This window comes from Lagopus muta, chromosome 5 (genome assembly GCF_023343835.1).
Source record: "Lagopus muta isolate bLagMut1 chromosome 5, bLagMut1 primary, whole genome shotgun sequence".
In the NCBI taxonomy this organism is placed as follows: domain Eukaryota; kingdom Metazoa; phylum Chordata; class Aves; order Galliformes; family Phasianidae; genus Lagopus; species Lagopus muta.
In genome coordinates, this window is record NC_064437.1 from 35538707 (window position 1) to 35555475 (window position 16769).

The 16769-nt window shown below is 38.1% G+C and overlaps 1 long non-coding RNA gene across 3 annotated transcripts in view; it reads left to right on the plus strand.

The window, feature by feature from the left end:
• LOC125693816 (uncharacterized) overlaps positions 1 to 16207 on the plus strand; it is an 87247-nt gene extending 71040 nt beyond the window's left edge. For 2 of the 3 annotated variants that reach the window (XR_007377264.1, XR_007377262.1), the window contains 3 exons: positions 6505 to 6592; positions 9831 to 10002; positions 12252 to 16207. This is a non-coding gene — a long non-coding RNA (uncharacterized LOC125693816). Of the gene's footprint in view, positions 1 to 6504; positions 6593 to 8304; positions 8408 to 9830; positions 10003 to 12251 lie in introns of all 3 variants that reach the window. The other variant, XR_007377263.1, reaches the window with a different exon arrangement.
• Positions 16208 to 16769: the final 562 nt, after the last annotated feature.

Below are 16769 nucleotides of genomic sequence, written 5' to 3' on the forward strand. Positions count from 1 at the left end.
TGGACTCTGGTGTAGGTTCCTGTCGCATTTTACTTGAAAAAGTTTCTCACTGTAGTATCTGAAGATCTAAGGTTGCATTGAAAGTGGTACATACTAACCTTAGATAACTAAGATTAGGTTTCTTTCTTCTCCAGCAGTGCTTTCATAGAAGAGAGTAGTCATAGTTATTAATTGTACAGGTCAGAGAAGATAAGAAACAGTGTTTAAAAGATAAAATAAGTTATCCTTTTGGTACATCATGAATGGAATCACAGATATTTAAAATGTTTTAGCATTCACTGAGATGAGTACAGCTATGCCTGCTCCCTTGAGTTAGGTGAAGGGGTGGATGAAAAAGGTCTTCATTAATGTCTCTACTCAGCTCTTTTCAGGTTCAGCAATTTATCTCTGAATAAAATTATGAACCTAAGAAAACTTTTATGAAAATGTCTAGAGAAGAAACACCAAAGAAGTGAAAGCACACTGAGGATTGTCCGGCAATGAGAGAATGGAAAATGCCTAATCCACAATGAATCCTCTGCTCTCTATTCTTTTCCTTATGTTGTTGTCCAGATCTCACCTGGATTTGGTTTCCAACAAGCTTTATTTCAAGTGAATTTAGAGGACTTCAGCTGGCTGAGAGAATCTATGTAGGCCAGCTTTATTCCTAACCCTTTTCAGTGTCTCAAGGAGTAATAATTTTTTCTCTGGCTCATTAATGATTTAATTCAGTGAAATCCATTTTAACGTATGGCCCTGCACCAAATTATGAGAACTGTTCGAAGGAGAGTCTGCTCATACTGCAAGAGCCCCTCATAAGCACAGCAGACTTCATTCATTCTGTTTGTAACCCTGTTTCCTGTCTGTTTGTAACTAAATTACCCCATCTGCAGACTCAGTAAATATAAAATTAATTTGGTTTTTGTTGATTTAAATAATTATACTTTGAGGTAATCTTAAAGTTGATCTCTTGCTTGTATTAGCTTCAAAAGCTAATGGCTTTAGAGTGGGAATCTTATACTTCAATTAAAAACATTCTCATTTAACTCGTTGAGACAGAATTCCCTAAGGAAAGGTCGACAGAGTTAAATATGCATCTTGGACTCCAAGCAGTACATATTACATTTAGGACTTGTTTACCAAGGTACATGCAGAACGGAGCTGGTATACATGATACCAGCTGGTATCATCATTCACTGGCTAGTGACTGGTATTGAATGATGCATTGTATGTTCTGAGTTTAGTCTAGTACCAATTTCTTGAAAATGCATCAAGAAGCTGGATTTCCTGCAGCAAGTGATGGAAAGAATGGAGAAAAAATACACAAGCATAGGCTTAGTTGGTCCTACTGTATTGGTGTGTTTATTTATATTTCATCATGAGAGGTAAGAGATGATACTCCCATTTTATAGGTGTTGGAAATGTAGGCACAGTTGGGTAAAGTCACCTCATCAGGCTTCACTGGTTGTGTTACAAAGCAGGAGACTTGACCTATGTCTTCAACATGGCAGATTACCGTCGTAACCTTTTAACAGATCACTGAGTAATTCAATGGAAATAATCTCTCAGATACAGGCTGGAGTCTCAACTGTCATTCAGATCTGGGCTGATAGTCCTAAAATGAATTTCAAATTGTCTTTCTGGAAACCAGTTGCATTTTTAACTGGGGATTGTTAACTTCATTTGAAGGATGAGTTTGTCCACTTAATCTATTGCTGGTGCGTGGTTGGTACTCCATTGTCTGCTGGAGACATATGAGCAAGTTAATGGAAAAGGTCAGTCAGCACTTATTAACATTAAAATCTCATTTAAAACTGCTGGTCCCCTTGAGGGTGCTTTGGTTCACACAGTGCACTGGGTTTTATACTGCTTTCCAGTGTTTGGAAGCTTGGGTATTTCATTGCTCCTTTTGAAAGCTAATATCAGCGATAAAGGGGAGAGTTAGGTGAAGTGGTACATGTAGATCATTGCTGCTGCATCTGAACTACTGTTGAACCCGATGCTACACTCTGCTTCTCATGCTCTTTTAACTTATAGCAAGTTCTCTGAAAATGTAGAAGAGGTGGGAAGTAGCTTTTGGTGAGGCTTTCCGCACATCTTTATTCATTCCCATCTTCAAAGGGACAGAGTTGCACCATGAGCAGCTTCCAGATACCCTGCATGGCACTCCTGGCAGTCAGCTATCCAAAGCCTGATAAAATCCCTCAGGGGCAGAGATTGAGGGGAAATCCATTCTGAATTATGCTGTCAGCAGGCATAGGAGCATAGGCTTAAGTAGACGTAATTAATAAAAAAAAATACCGGTGCGCAGCTTAGCTGACCCTACTTGCTTTTACAGATCACTAAATCACAAACAGAGGTTCCTGTGTCACCTTTTTCAGGTTATGAATGAGCAATTCTGTTTTAGCCTGATGTAACCTACCTAGGCATGTAAACATTGCACTAAACACCATTAAACATCTTCCCTAAGAACACTTAGTAGTCATTCATATCTGCTATTTGTGGTTTGTTCCTTTATCTTTTCTCCACACAGGTAGGTGAGGTAAGCCTTGTTGTAGAAGATTGCAGAGTTTCTTCTTTAAGTGTATTCTATTGGAAAAATAAGGTAAAAATTCTCTGAGCATTAAAGGTGAGAAAGGGATGCTAAGGGATTGACCCCCATGGCTGCACTACAGCATGGATATTGCTTTGGCCACCTGTTTTTACTTCTGTTGCTGAATGAGTTTCTCATTAATGGTCTTGTAATTGTTGAGTACGGAAGATTCAAATGTGTCTGACACTGTGTGCTAATAATAGCATAGTGATAAAATTAACTATGCAACTTAGTTACTTGACTGGAATATCACACCCTATTATTGATTAAAAGTAACAGAAATCTCTGTTCTGCTTCCAGTAGAGCAGAAACTTACTGATTTGTTGTAATAAATGGTCATACAGAAAAATGTATGACTAGAAATTGATAGACTTTCTCCTTGCATCTCTACAATATTTAGCACTGCTGTGTAAAAAATAATCTCTTCTGCTTAGTTCAATGTCATAAATACATAGCCTATAAATTATTTCAGATGAGGAAAAAATAAGGCACTACCTATTTCGGGCCAACAAAACAAAATACAGTCTCTGATGTATGTATGAGGCTGTTTCTCATTTCCTTTCAAACATGCCCCAAACAGCTCTTCTAATCATACAGAATCTAAAAGCAATTTGATGAAAGATAAATCTTTGACTGTGGTTTGAGTGCTTTGATTTATTTCCACATAAGGAATTAGGGTCTTAATCACAATTAACATACTTGGGTGTTGTGTTAAATGCTAATCTTGGAGTTGTCTTTCTGCATATTTTAAGAGATAAAACTCAGAGAGCTATGTAATATGACTAGGCACAATTTCTGGAGTTTGCTTTGCTGAAATTACTGGTTAATGTCGCCTGAATTTGCAAATTGATTTGAATTTAAGATGTGTGAAATGTTTGCAATGGAACTTGAAGCTGGAAATACATCTGCTTTGGGTATTTGAAGATAATACTTAGTCTGCGTGCGCTCTTTTCAAATGGACCCGAGTTGAAATACGTGCTTGCGTACTCAAAAAGTTTACCTGACACTTCATATGAAGGTGAGTTCCGCCACATCTAGTATATTACATTTGGAGCTCTGGGATGTGTTTGAAACAAATCTCAGTTGGCTTAGTCTAGTCTTGTTCCCCATGCAGTCACTGTTTACACTGAAAAATTGAAACTTCATTTATTTGTAACTGCTGAGAAACTGGTCCAGCATATTGAGAACTGCAGTCATGGAAATACGTGCGCATGTGTTCATGTGTAAATATCTGAAAATATTTCCTCTGTATTTCTTCTGAAATGTAAAATATGGGAAAATTCAGGTTTTCTTCACAAGGAAAGCTTAAAATTCTTTAAAAAGTTATGTAACATTTTCCCACTTGGGATGCATAGAAGAAACATTCTCTCAAAGATACCATACTACAAATTGAACTTATCTGCCCAATGCAGCCTCTCACCAGCCATGCCAGCACCTCCTGGCCTGGGGAAAGAGGCAAGCTGAGAGGAATGGCTGCCTGTAGCCAGCAGCCACGTGAGCTGATGTTCCTGCTCCCAAGCTGCTTATTAGAAGTGGGATGCAGATCTTCCATGATCCTGATACTGCTTCATGCACAAAGATGGGAAATAATAAATGGCATCAGCTCCCACATTGTGCACAGCAGTATGTGAAAGCCAGACCAGGTGCCGGAGTCCTCTTAGGAACTGCTTATAAGCTGTTCTTCATAAATCTGCCGATTCCTTAATCCTCAAGGCTGGCAGCAATGGCACACTAAGGGGACTTAGCAAATAATGAAAACATCTTGCAACATATACTGGGCTTGAACATCCTCTGTTATGCCCAAGCAGAGCTTCTCTGCACAGGGAATAATTTTAAAAGATATTTCTTTTCCTGACTCCCTCAACACCACGTCATCATTCTTCTGGCACAGTGGTTGGACACTGAGAAAACATTTTGGTTTCCGTGAAGCCCTTAGGAAAAAATAGATTCTGTGACCGAGTGCTGCAACTTTCCATGTTGTCAAAGCTAACTGAGGGTCCTCAGGCTCTGCACAAGCTCACATTCATCTTAAAGTTAGACAAAGGGGAATAATCAGTAACTAAAGAAGGCATTACACTAGATAAGTTTTCATTGAAAGGCTATCAAGTCCCACTCTGCTGTCCAGAGGCAATGTGGCTCTCTGCTGAAATACTTTTAAGAGGATGAGGTGGGACACTGTCAATCACTTTAGCAGGTAAATGCAGTGTATTTCACTTATTACTGAATAGGTTGTTTCTTTAGGGAGTCATTCAAATAATTCACAAAAGACCAAGAATAAAACCCTTAATTTAAAAATAACAACTTCTATTGGAGACCATTTGCATATGGTAATTTAAGAGTTAAAATAAATGGCAAATAGATGTTATGAACTTAATATAGATGGTTATGAGTAACATGAGCAATTCCCTTTTGTACATTACTATAAACACTGCCAGCAAATCCAGGGAGGTTTTGTGACAGAGCTCTTAGAGATTTTTCGCTTGGGCTTGGTTGGTAGGCTTTAACACTACTTTCAAAAATTAGGTTCATTTAATTCTGAAATAGAGCAATTGGTCTTAGCTAACAGATAATAAAAGCAATTCCAAAAAGAGAAAAGTATCCTTCAATGCACAAAAACCTGGAACATGGGAAAGTTTGGACTGCTTTTGGCCGAGGACTTGCATACAGCTGTGTTTTGGGGCCTGACTTGCAAAATTTTGAGTCCTTGCAAGTGTCAAAACTCTAGGAGTGTCTAACATTTTCATTGGAAAATTCCATAGCAGCTTTATTCTACAGAAGACGCAATCGCCTCTGTGTAATGAAATCTCTGTTCAGTACACTAATGAAGCAAACTCAGAAGAAAAAAGGATGGAGATATTAGCCAACAGGTCAGCTATGCCAACATCTGAAATACATGAAGATAGTTCTTCCTTAATTTATATTGTGAATTATGCACTGCTGCACTTTCTCAGCTAATGCTGGTATTTCTCAATTTAGCAGAATAAGAGTCCTCTCTACTCTGCATTATACATTCCCGTTGTTTTTTTTCTTTTTTTCTGTTGGGATGTGTAGAACTTTTTGGGTACTGAATGAATCTGCCTGACCTGCTAGTGTAAGGAAATCTCTATCTCAACAGCAATATATGACCATATGAGAGAAGTTTACTGCAAACTTTGAAAAGATCTTCAGTTTTTTCTTTTAATGATGCCACAGATCAATTTTTATAATCGTAATACAACACCTCAGGCTGTACTTTGTTCCTTCGAAATCACAGCTTTTGTGCAGCTGAGGCTTCATGGATCTTTGTTGCGTCTCTCATTCCAGCCTAAACATCTGATTGCAACCAAACAGCAACTCCTTTGGTATATCAATCTTCAATTCCCTGGTGTATCTGTCCTCAAACTTCTTTAGAAGTACTTGCAAATTTTGCCAGTGTATAAAATTAAATCACAGTTGTCATGTCCTTCTTATTAGCCTGTGTCTCAAAACAATTCAGAGTATTAATAGAAATGCTGACAACTCAAATTAAGGTAAAGGCTTAATCTGAATGATTTTTGAATTGCCTTCCTAGCAAACAGCAAACAGGACTGAAATAAGCCAAGACTCATTTCTTCCATTTGAACGAGTCTGCTCCCTCCGGGATGGTTTCGTTTTTTGTGCAGTTCTATCCCTAATTTGTATATCAGTCTCCAGAAACAAACTTTGGGCCAAACTTGATACCTGCCTTTGTTTTCAACTATCTCTATTTCTAGCAAGCAGGCAATTTTGCTTGCTTGCTTGACTTCACTAGCAATCCTGCCAGGATCTCAGGCCGTAAGTTTCACAGGAATCGCGTAAGATTTCTGCACGTATTGTAAAAGTATTTGCTGTATGCTTCCTGAATCCATACCTCCATCTGCTTAGACTTGCTTTTATTTTAAATTCACGTGAACTCAATACATATTTCTCTGTAGGAACGTCTGACCTTAAGCAGGCTGATTTGGGACTGTGATGTGCTGATGGATATCTGCCATTGAACTTTCGTTCAAGTGCAAGGACAAGGTCTGCTTGCAGAATCACTTGATCGCTGAGGTTTCTACTCAGCTGTGTTTTCTATGGAAAGGTTTTTGATATCACTAGAACACACAGAATGCATTTTTTGCAAATGACCCTTGACTTAGGATTGCTGGAATATATGGCCAGATAGTCCTATCTCATGTTCCAGAGGGTGTCTTTCTCTTTAGTGAAATAGAAGGATAGCTTCTTTGAATAGACGAATAAATGATTAAAAACATAAAATGAAACACAAACTAGAAAACCCTGTCAATGTTTGTTGGATTTTAAAAGGCATTTATGTTTACTCTGAACTCATCTAAATCCAACCTGCCCTTCAAGCTTGCAAGGGGATTGAGCTTGAAAATCTCTCTTTTTACCATTCTAACTGTGGATAATTGAATTAACATCACAAGTTTGACAGAGTTTCTTGGGCTGGAAGAGGTAACCTAAATGTTGGCTTTATCAATTTGTTTTGGAAAATGGAAACACTAATTATTTATGGAGTAGTGCAATACTTCACAGAAAGCAATTTCATTTCCAACAGGTCACAATTATACAACTGGGGATGAGATTTGCAAATCCAGGGTACAAAGCCAAGCCCCTTTGTACGATAAGCTTGGATGATTTTTAACAATAAACTTTGATGTTTCCTTTTTTGAGACCTTCCCTTATCAGTTTTGATGAATTATAGATTTGATGTGCACAAGTGTAAGAAAGTGTAAATTTCTTCAGCCATTTTCATTATGACTTTCATTTAAATGACCTCCACAATGGAGATTTTCAAGGGCAGTAAAATTTTCAGTAAATCTCATGTGAACATGTAGTCTTTCTACCTTAAGCTCTTTCCAAGCAAAATACTTCAAATAACACTGAAGAAGTAAAACTACCCAGGCCTGGAAGTTATTCTTACATTTATTTTTATGCAATTTTTTTTTCCCCATTTCAACTATTCTGACTTCAGCTGGAGTTTCTACCTTCTTTACAACATCAAAGTATTCTTTGTGAGAAAGATGCTACTGGTTAACTGCAAAATCACTGTGTGAAAATGTTATCTAATACTTAAAAACAGATATCACAAAATAATATGCCACCAAGCACTGTAGAAGCAATTTCATATGACTATGTTTTTTCTTGAGTAAAATGATAGCTGGTATGATTTAAATGGCTCTATCATTTCTTCCATTTCTATTAAATGTGATCTGTCTTAACTGATGGAGTATCTTGTCCCAAGGTAAAAGCAAAAAACATAGAGTGAGAATGTTATCTTTGTAAAGGTCACGTCTCTTATGATTAATGTGTTGTTTTGAACACAAAGATCACTTAGCAATTATAATGCAAACACTTCTGAAGTTTTAAGAGAGAGAGGGCTTGCTTACGTATTTATTTAGACCCAAAGCTATTTGGAAAATGAATGTGTCCCAGAGATATGCACACATCATTCAAAAATCAGCCCAAAAAATTGTAAGGCCATGAGTTCTTTTACATTGCCAAACTGCAACCTGTGATTTCAACCTGACATTTCCAGTCTGCCTTAGATGGGTGCCTTCCATGTTAGTTCTTATTCCATTCTTAAATAAATAGTTAATAATGTGGAAGGTGAAGATTGAAGGGGGAATGATCCCAGAATGTGGATGAAGGTAGAAGCAGCTTTGTGTCTTTGGTGATCATAATTGCTTTTTTTTCTTCTTCTTCTTCCCCCTTTTCTTCCCCTTGTACAGCCTGAAAGTGCTGCGCAGACTGTCCTGAAATGCCAGCTGTCTGTCAGTGTCATCCATTGAGGGCAGATCAAGGTTCATTCTGACAGACATCTATGGCTTAAAAGTAATCCGCCTTAAATTTCATGAATTGAATTAACACTTGCTATAAAATGAGACACTTAAGACCAATGTGGAATGCAAGTTAATCACTGTTTTTATTCCTACTAATTTTGTGGCTACTATATTTACTCTGTCTATTATACATACAGGTGAAATGAATGGTTCTTCTTGCCCTTTCTAGATCACTTAAATTGTCTGTGCAATTAGAGCTGGTGTCACCTGGCATGACAGCAGACTGCAGTGATGTAAATGTTACTGATATTAGTAGTCAAAGGAGCACATGCTTTGAACTCAGGAATAGTGGGTCTGTCTCTGTCTCTCTGCCTTACTGTCCCTTAGCTGGAGCAGAGATACACCAGGGTACGTCTAACTGGAGTAGAGATCCTTTACATCATTTGGAGACCTGTGGTTTAGAAGCTGGGCTGTATTTATATTTTCCAGTTTCACCAACTATCATGAAACAGTGTTATTTCAGTAAAACGCTTAAAAATAAGAGTATGCATACATGGACTGGAAGGATGAATATGTTTCCTTTAATGCTATCATTCTAGAACTTAGGACTGCACAGTGCATTTTTACATAAAGGCTGATATGAAACACTATTTGCCAGCTTTTTTCATATATGGTACAATAAAGACCATTTATCAGGGAGGTTCTCATGAGGTTTATCTGCTTTTCTAAATATCCACTGTTTATGTCCAGTACAATGAATTTTCAAGAACTCTGTAGAAGTTATCTCATTGCCAACTTACAGAAGGGAAAGTAGGGTTTATATGATTCATACCTATTCAACCACTTGTGCAGTTTCCAGCTTGTATTGTCTTGTAGAGACAGTCAAACATGTCTAGTCTCTATGAGGTGTTGTGCTTTTTTTCTGTATGATTTTGAACACATCATGGTAGCGTTCTTCTCCCTCATGCTTAGGAAAGAAATGTATGGGATCTGCCCACATATACCCAACTGCAGACTTAATTTTGAGATTGCATTCTTAACTTATTGAGCTATCAGATTCTCTATCTTCAGTGAATCTAACAGACTGTACTGCTCTTCTTGAGCAAAATTGCAGCCTGGATTCATGCTGATGTACTATACTGCTAAAAAAAACCATCTCTGCTTCACTTCAGTGCCAGAGGTATAGCCCACCTTCTATTCATGCTTTCCTTCCAGAAACAGGTACTATAGGTAGTACTAAATTTGTCAGTAAAAATGATTCTATTAAATAGAAAGTAAATGAATAAAAATCTGACAATGCATTCTAACAAGTTAACTTCCATATTACAACGGTTGATAAAGTTTTTATTATTAAAAATTGGTCTTCTGTACTCATGTGAGAGTTTGTAAATGCTCAGTATTGTTATGCTGCTTTCTCAATCAGGGTGATTTTGAAAGCAATCAGGAATAATTAAGGATGACTTTATAATCACCAGGTGTGCTGACACAAGGTATTGGGAGCATCTACTCAGCAAGTAGGTGGGGGAGAAAGTGTCAACAGTTTTCTGCACTGAGACCTCAGTTGCATCTACTGATTGCTGAGATTTTCAGCCCAGCAGCCCTGGTCATCTGGGAAATGTCTTCCTGTTGTACGGAGGAACTCTTCAGGTAGGAAAATTTTTTTTTATTATGTGAACCTTTAGAGTTGATTTGAAGATGGACAATACCTTTTCCTGCTTCTCTTAGTTTATTTCAGATATAGTCTTAGTTTCTTGTAGTCTTTTTGAATTCTCTTCTGCTTTCTGAGGGCAGCTAACTTGTTTGTTTGATGTGACTCCTAAAGTTGCCAAAGGAGAGGTAACTTTTAACCATGAGCATAATTCAAATTCTGTTAGGGAAGCGTCTTGAGTTCTTTCGATTCCACACTAATTTCCTCAGAATGATGTTTGAGGCAATGGTAGAGAGTGTGACCTCGTGTTCTCCATTTTGTCCTCTTATCCATTTTGAAACTCTACTGGCCTGTGAGAAAAAAATTTAAGGAACTGGATTTTAGCCCAAAGAAAGGACAGATGAATCTTCAATTATTTCAGTTTTGGTTTTTTGTTTTTTTTTTTTTTTCAAAGAGGAAGGGGAACAAACTGTTGTTTTATCTAAGTTATGATACAGAAAGTAATATGCTTAAGTTGGAACAAATCTAGATCTGGGAGTGTAATATAAAAGCACCTGTGCTTCTTCATAAAGTTTCTGATCAAGAAGAAAGTACATGGAGGCAAGTTAATATCCATCAGCTTAACAGAGAGGTACAGCCAGAGGGACAGCCAGCCAGTAGAGCCTCTGCCCTGGGGTTTCCCCCAGCAGATATGGGTAGTGGCAGGCCAGCAAGATGTCTGCTGAACTCCCTTAGTACCTTGGCTGTATGTAACAGTGAGAGATAATAAAGCATTTTGTGTCAAGATAGGCAAGATCGTTCACGGAAAGTGGGGAGCCTTGTTTTCAGCTGTAGAGAGCTTATCACAAATAAGTTTTTTCTAGCTATGTGCAGAAACTACAGGCAGTACACTTGTGTCCATCAGCTAACATAAGCCCTTTCTCATGGGTTAGTTACCTGTTCAGGCCATGATCTGTATTTTTCCACACAAAGGGAAACTTAGCCATTGAAACATTCTTCCTAGAAAGATAATAAAGGATTAGAACAGTGCACGTGCATTTTGTTAGCTGTGGGCAATCTTACACAGCAGGTAAACAGGAGGTGTACAGTGCCAGCTTGGACTCAACTGTAGAGAAACGGAACACAAGATATCAAAAACATACAGCAATACTTTTCACACAACACAACTTGGGAAAGTGGTTGGTGCAGAATATCAAGAAAAACGGGCTTACTTATGTACGTTCTTTGTATTTCCACTGGGCTAGGTGATCCCAATGGGAAAGATGGAATTGCTGTGTTTGAAAACAGAGAGCATTATTCCCCAAGGAGTATGTGAAGGGAACAGTCAGGTGTTGAAAATACAGCTGTACTGCACAGCTCTAGCCAAGAAAGTCAAGTACTCTCTGCCACTTTCCCATTTGGCATTTGCAGTGGATACATGCTGATTGCTTGATCGTTGGCATAACAATAACAAGGAGGGGTTTTCTTTGGTCATTTGTTGGAGAGAGGAGTGTGATTTTGACTTACAATGAATATTTTCAATTTGGAAAGGATTGAATGGTGCACATCTGTATTCAGTTGAGGAATGGAAAGAATCTCAGATCATATGGCTCTTTTTCTCTTATTATTTGAGCAACAAAATTACCAGTCAGGATAGAGGGTCAATCTAGTTTGCTCTTCTCATGAGTAACAAACAAATTGCAACAGGAGGTGAAGGGGTTACTCTATATAATCAGCGTAAGTCACACAGTGTTAATTTAAAAAGTTAATTCAGTTCATTTCACTAGCAAATATTCTGCCTCCAGGAATTATCCTTTCTTTGAAAACAGTTCTGACTGTTTTCTATTGTCTATTAACATGATGCTTTGGGGATATTTTCTGTGGGAATGTTCAGGCTTAGAGCTGTGCCCACCTGCAATGATATAACTAGCAAAGCAAATTGCATTATCCTCTCAGTAAGCATTTTAGATCTTTATTGTTTTAACCTGAGTTCCTGTAAATCAGCCAGAGCAATCAGTTTTAATGACTCCTCTAAGAAAACAACAAACAACAATGGAAGAGCTCTGTTTTTTTTTTTTTGTTTTGTTTTTTGTTTGTTTGTTTTTTTTTCTAGTTTAATCCAGAGAAAAAGAGGAGGCGCTGCATTTTCCCTCATCAAAACTCCTGGTGCATAGCAAATTCTCATTGCTTGCCCTGTGCCAGAGGTTACAAACTTTCTGTATGCATACAAAGCTGATAGTTGGCTTATCTTTCTTTTTTTTTTTTTCAGTGTTAGCTGCAAACAGCAGTCATGCGACAATCTGCTCAAAGGACAGTGCCATCAGCAGGGAATTAAATAGTTGTGGTCATCTGTGTTCTGGTTCTGGACACCATGTGTTTAGTAATCCCCACTTATGTTTGTATTGATATAACGGTGAACTTGTTTGCACTGAAAACCTCTGTGTGATTTCTCAGCTTATTTCAACTGAGTCATCCTTTCTGCCAACCACATCTCCAAGAATACATTTCTGTGAGGTGCTTTGGCTTGAAAAGGAGAAATAAATTGGAAAATCTCAAGGACTGAATGTAGAAGAAAAATGAGTAATGAACTTCTTTCTTATAGCTGATTTATTTTTTTTTTTTATTTTTTTTATTTTTTTTTCTTGCATTGCTGGGGAATTCCCTCAGCAACAGTGTTCATGGCTCTAAATAGAAGTGGCAAAACCAATGACTTTACATCTGCCAGCATTTGTTCTTTTCTCAGCAGTCAATATCTCTGTTCTTGAATTATAAAGATTATACGTAACAACCATAGGAACAAAATAGTTAAGGCTGGAAGAGACCTCGGGAATCTCTACATATGTCTTAAGATCTTCTAAAAGTAACAGATAAAAGTAATTGTAATTTCTAAATCTGGCCATTTATTTAGTAGTAAGGTGACTAGAAAACAAGACTGTGATAGAAGCCTTAGGTCAGAAGCCCCCTTTCCAGGAAAGAGAGAAAAAGTAAGTTAGCATGGCAGCCTAAGAACTGGAAACAGTGTTAAGAAAGGAAGAGAACAATTGAAAAACAAAAAAGGTTTTAAGGATCTTCTTCCACCTAAGAAGAGATAAGATACAGGGAAAATGGACTATTTGTTCTTTGATATTTCTCTAATAATACATTACATCTTCCCATGAACAGTCCCTTTCCTGTGTCCTGGGATAACAGTATCACAGTACTACTCCCTTAAAGGCAGGGTTTTTAAATACAAAAGCTAGGTAGTGCTTGGGTTACAGAGGAAGGCTGGCAGCCTTACTCAGTAGCAGCATGCTATTGCTGCTCATTCAAAACAGTCCTGAAGCTGGTTTCCTTTCAGATTTTGCTGTCTCTGCTTTCTCAGCCTTCTCCCCAACAATACTCCAAGCCCCACCAGTGAGAGCAGTTCTGCAGCTGCTCTTAATGTATGCACATGTTAATTGGTAGCTGATGTCTGCCAAATAAGCTCTAAGGACTGAAGCACTCCTGTCTTGCCCTCAACTGGGGCACAGAGCTTTTCATTTATGGGTGTTCACAAAATCCAAGGAACAGCAGGGGCTAGGCAGAGATGACAGATGAGTGGTTCAGTAAGCTTTGTTTCTAGAGGGCACCCGAGTAAAAAAGTTTTCGAGAACACCATTTTCTCCTAAAATGTCAGTGTCAGCACTGGATCACTTTTGCTGTACAAAATCCGTATTCCCCACCAATATGGTGTTTGATGGGAAACTGGAACAGTTCCCACTGTGGTGAATCAAAACAAGTTTCAGTGGTCAGACTGGTTTTGAATAACAATCTTTTTTCTAACGGTTGTTTCATTTAGCTCCTTTACTTCATAATCAGCTGTTGGGGACCCAAGTATTACCTGAGGGAGCAGGCAAGTAACTGCTGTGATATACTGTTGCTAATACGCACAGTTCATCTGTGAATATTGATCTGGGATCATAACTGTTTATGTTGAGCACTGTGGCAAATGCAACAGGAGGGTCTGAGCTCTGATAATTAGCCATTTGGTTAAGTTTCCCTACCTTCACATCTCTCTATGTGAGTTTGCAGTTAGTAAGGAGGAAATTCTTCTGATCTTAATGGGTGTGCAGCAGCTTCCAGAGTACAGCGAAAGCCAGGCAGGGGAGTCCAGCAGCAAGAAAGTCTGCAGCACAGTGGAGACTGCTGAGAAGTGGGGATAGGCAAGCTGACAAAGAGACTTCCTGGTGCTTAGAAGACTGTACAGTCTGACAAAATCCTGAAAGTGAGTGTGTTGGATTTAAATTGAGCCCAAAAAGGATTTATCCACCACCAGTGCTCCAAGACCTTCATTTACAAGTGCTCTTAGTTTTATTGCTTGTTCCTCATTCTAGTAGTTTGCTTTTGAAAGCCTTTTGAGCACTTTTAGATGATTCAGAATTATTTGGTGATGGGATTTTGTGAGAGTAATTTTCATATATCTCCTTGTGCATCTTCTCAAAATAGTTTGGTGCAAGTATTCTTCAAATAAACTTTTTTAGCACCCCTGAAAACCCAGTCTTCTAACAATTAGGCTTGGGACCTGCTGTCTGCAGAGCAGCATCGTCCACTGAAGTGATAAGTACGCTTCTGCTGAGGTCACACAAAGCGTACTTTTGAATTAAGGTACTGATTGTTTTCTCCATTGGATGGGAATTATATTTTGATCTCCTCATGTGATGCTTGGCATTATCACATTTTATTAATAATCCTGCCTTATTATAGTGTCACAGTAACAGTTTGGACCTCTAGTTTTTTAGTCTATTTGGTTATTTTTTTCCTTTATCGCTTTTAAAGTCACTTTTAATGATAGAATTGCAGACACATATCAAAACCATCCAAGTAGGACAAGTATCTGAAGATTAAAAACAGGTTTATATAAACAGTTTCATGAATTGCCATGTTCTCAATAACTTTATATTTTCAAATGGGTATTTGGGAAACTTTAATGCTGTGTATGTGGCTGTACTATGTTACTAATTCCTTTGGGATGGCTAATACAGCCTCAGAAAGTTCAAAGAAGGAACTCCTTATCTCAAATGAGCAATAAATTCCAACCTACCCCAATAAAAGCTGCTGGTCAAATACCATAATTACAACAATGACGAGTAACTGATGCTTAGTCATCTCCATTTTATATTGTTTCATCCATAAAGGATAGGAAACAGCTCCATTCAACTGTCTTATTTTAAGAGTGCTTGATCAGCAAAATTATATAGTCAAATGCAAGTACAAATTGTTGGGAGGGACTGTAAAGACAGCTCACTTTTTGAGAAAAGCTTTTGTTTTTACTGTGCTGGGGCCCATTTAGATTCAATTTACATTCTGTTTCCTTCACATTTTATGGAGCTTTTACTTCCATGGCTTTAAACAGCATCTCTGTCAAAATCTACATCATGGAGTTAGGCCTGTAGAGGCATTTCATGGTGTCTTCCCCTGGATATCTATAAAAAGAGGAGAATAGCCATAGTATAACCTCAGACCAGCCAGACAGCATTCTGTTGTTAAAGCAGTCATGCCACTGTACATAAAGGGATCCAGCGTTTTCCTCAAAGCTGTATGTCAAAAGAGAAGACTTCCCTCCTCTTTCCATTGGTTGTTCTCTATTTTAAAGGGCCTCGAGATTAAAGAAGATTTAGTTAGGTATTTATCTGTGAACTCTATTACTTGACTTCTAAAGACATGAACAATTTCCTAGCTGCGGCCTGTTTAATAAATAATGTATTTTTGTAGGCAAAATACTAATAACTGAGAAGACAGAAAAAGGCCCTGATCTCTTGCAGTGAGATAAATTTTAAGTTTTCTTTTAGGTTTTGTAATGTAACTTTGCCTGTAAATGATGAGTAGTGTAAAATAAAAACGTGATCAAGCATAAAGTATGGAAAGAATTCAGTGGAGACACAAAGTTTGCCTGCGTCGAGATGGTGAAAGAAATTAATTACTTGGTCTGCTATATCTCATTTGGCTGACTGTTGTTCTTAGGCATAGGATCGAACTGATAATTGAGGCTTTGCTGCTTTGCAGTTGTGCAGCTTTAAACCAGTCGGCAAGCAAATACTGACTGCCTTCAAGTGATGCGATTACATCCAGTGAATTTATTTACTTATTGTCTCTGTTCTCTTGTACAGTAGCTACTGCTCCAAATTGGAAGGGTTGATGCATTTAAATGGAAAATCTTTCTAGCGAGAGCTGTCTAACCTAGGCCTCAAGAGGACTAGCCGAGGCAAGAAGGCTACTCAGCAAGAGCTTGAGGTTGATTATGACAGATATTGGCATTCTGTCTAAAAACGTGTTTGAAGTGAAACATTTTAACCACAGTAGACTGAAATCTGTCACTGTTACCTGAGCTTGTGAAATAGTCTCCAGGCACTCTTTAGAGTAAAATGGTTTAGTTGCAGAAGGCACAGTTTCCTGAAAGCCAAATATTTTACTAAAAAAGACTGGGCAAACTGAGCAGAGGTGGAAAATGCAATCCCACCTCTCTCAGATTGCTAAGCAGCAGCTTACAATTAAGCGACAGTTCCAAATGGGAAAATAATGTAATTGCCTTGCATGATCTACTCCTCTTGGTTCTCTCGCTTTTATTCTGTCTACCTTGAATTAATTACTCAGTCAGTATAGGTCTGAAGTAGGGACTGGTGCTAGTCACATTAGGAGGCTGTGGAAAAAATACTTTTCTGCTTTAAAATTGGTCTAGCTGCAGGCAATGCATACAGATTCATAACAGGTATTTGAAAACTTGGATGTGGAGACTATGAGACCCATGAGGTACGGGGTTTCTGTGCATGTG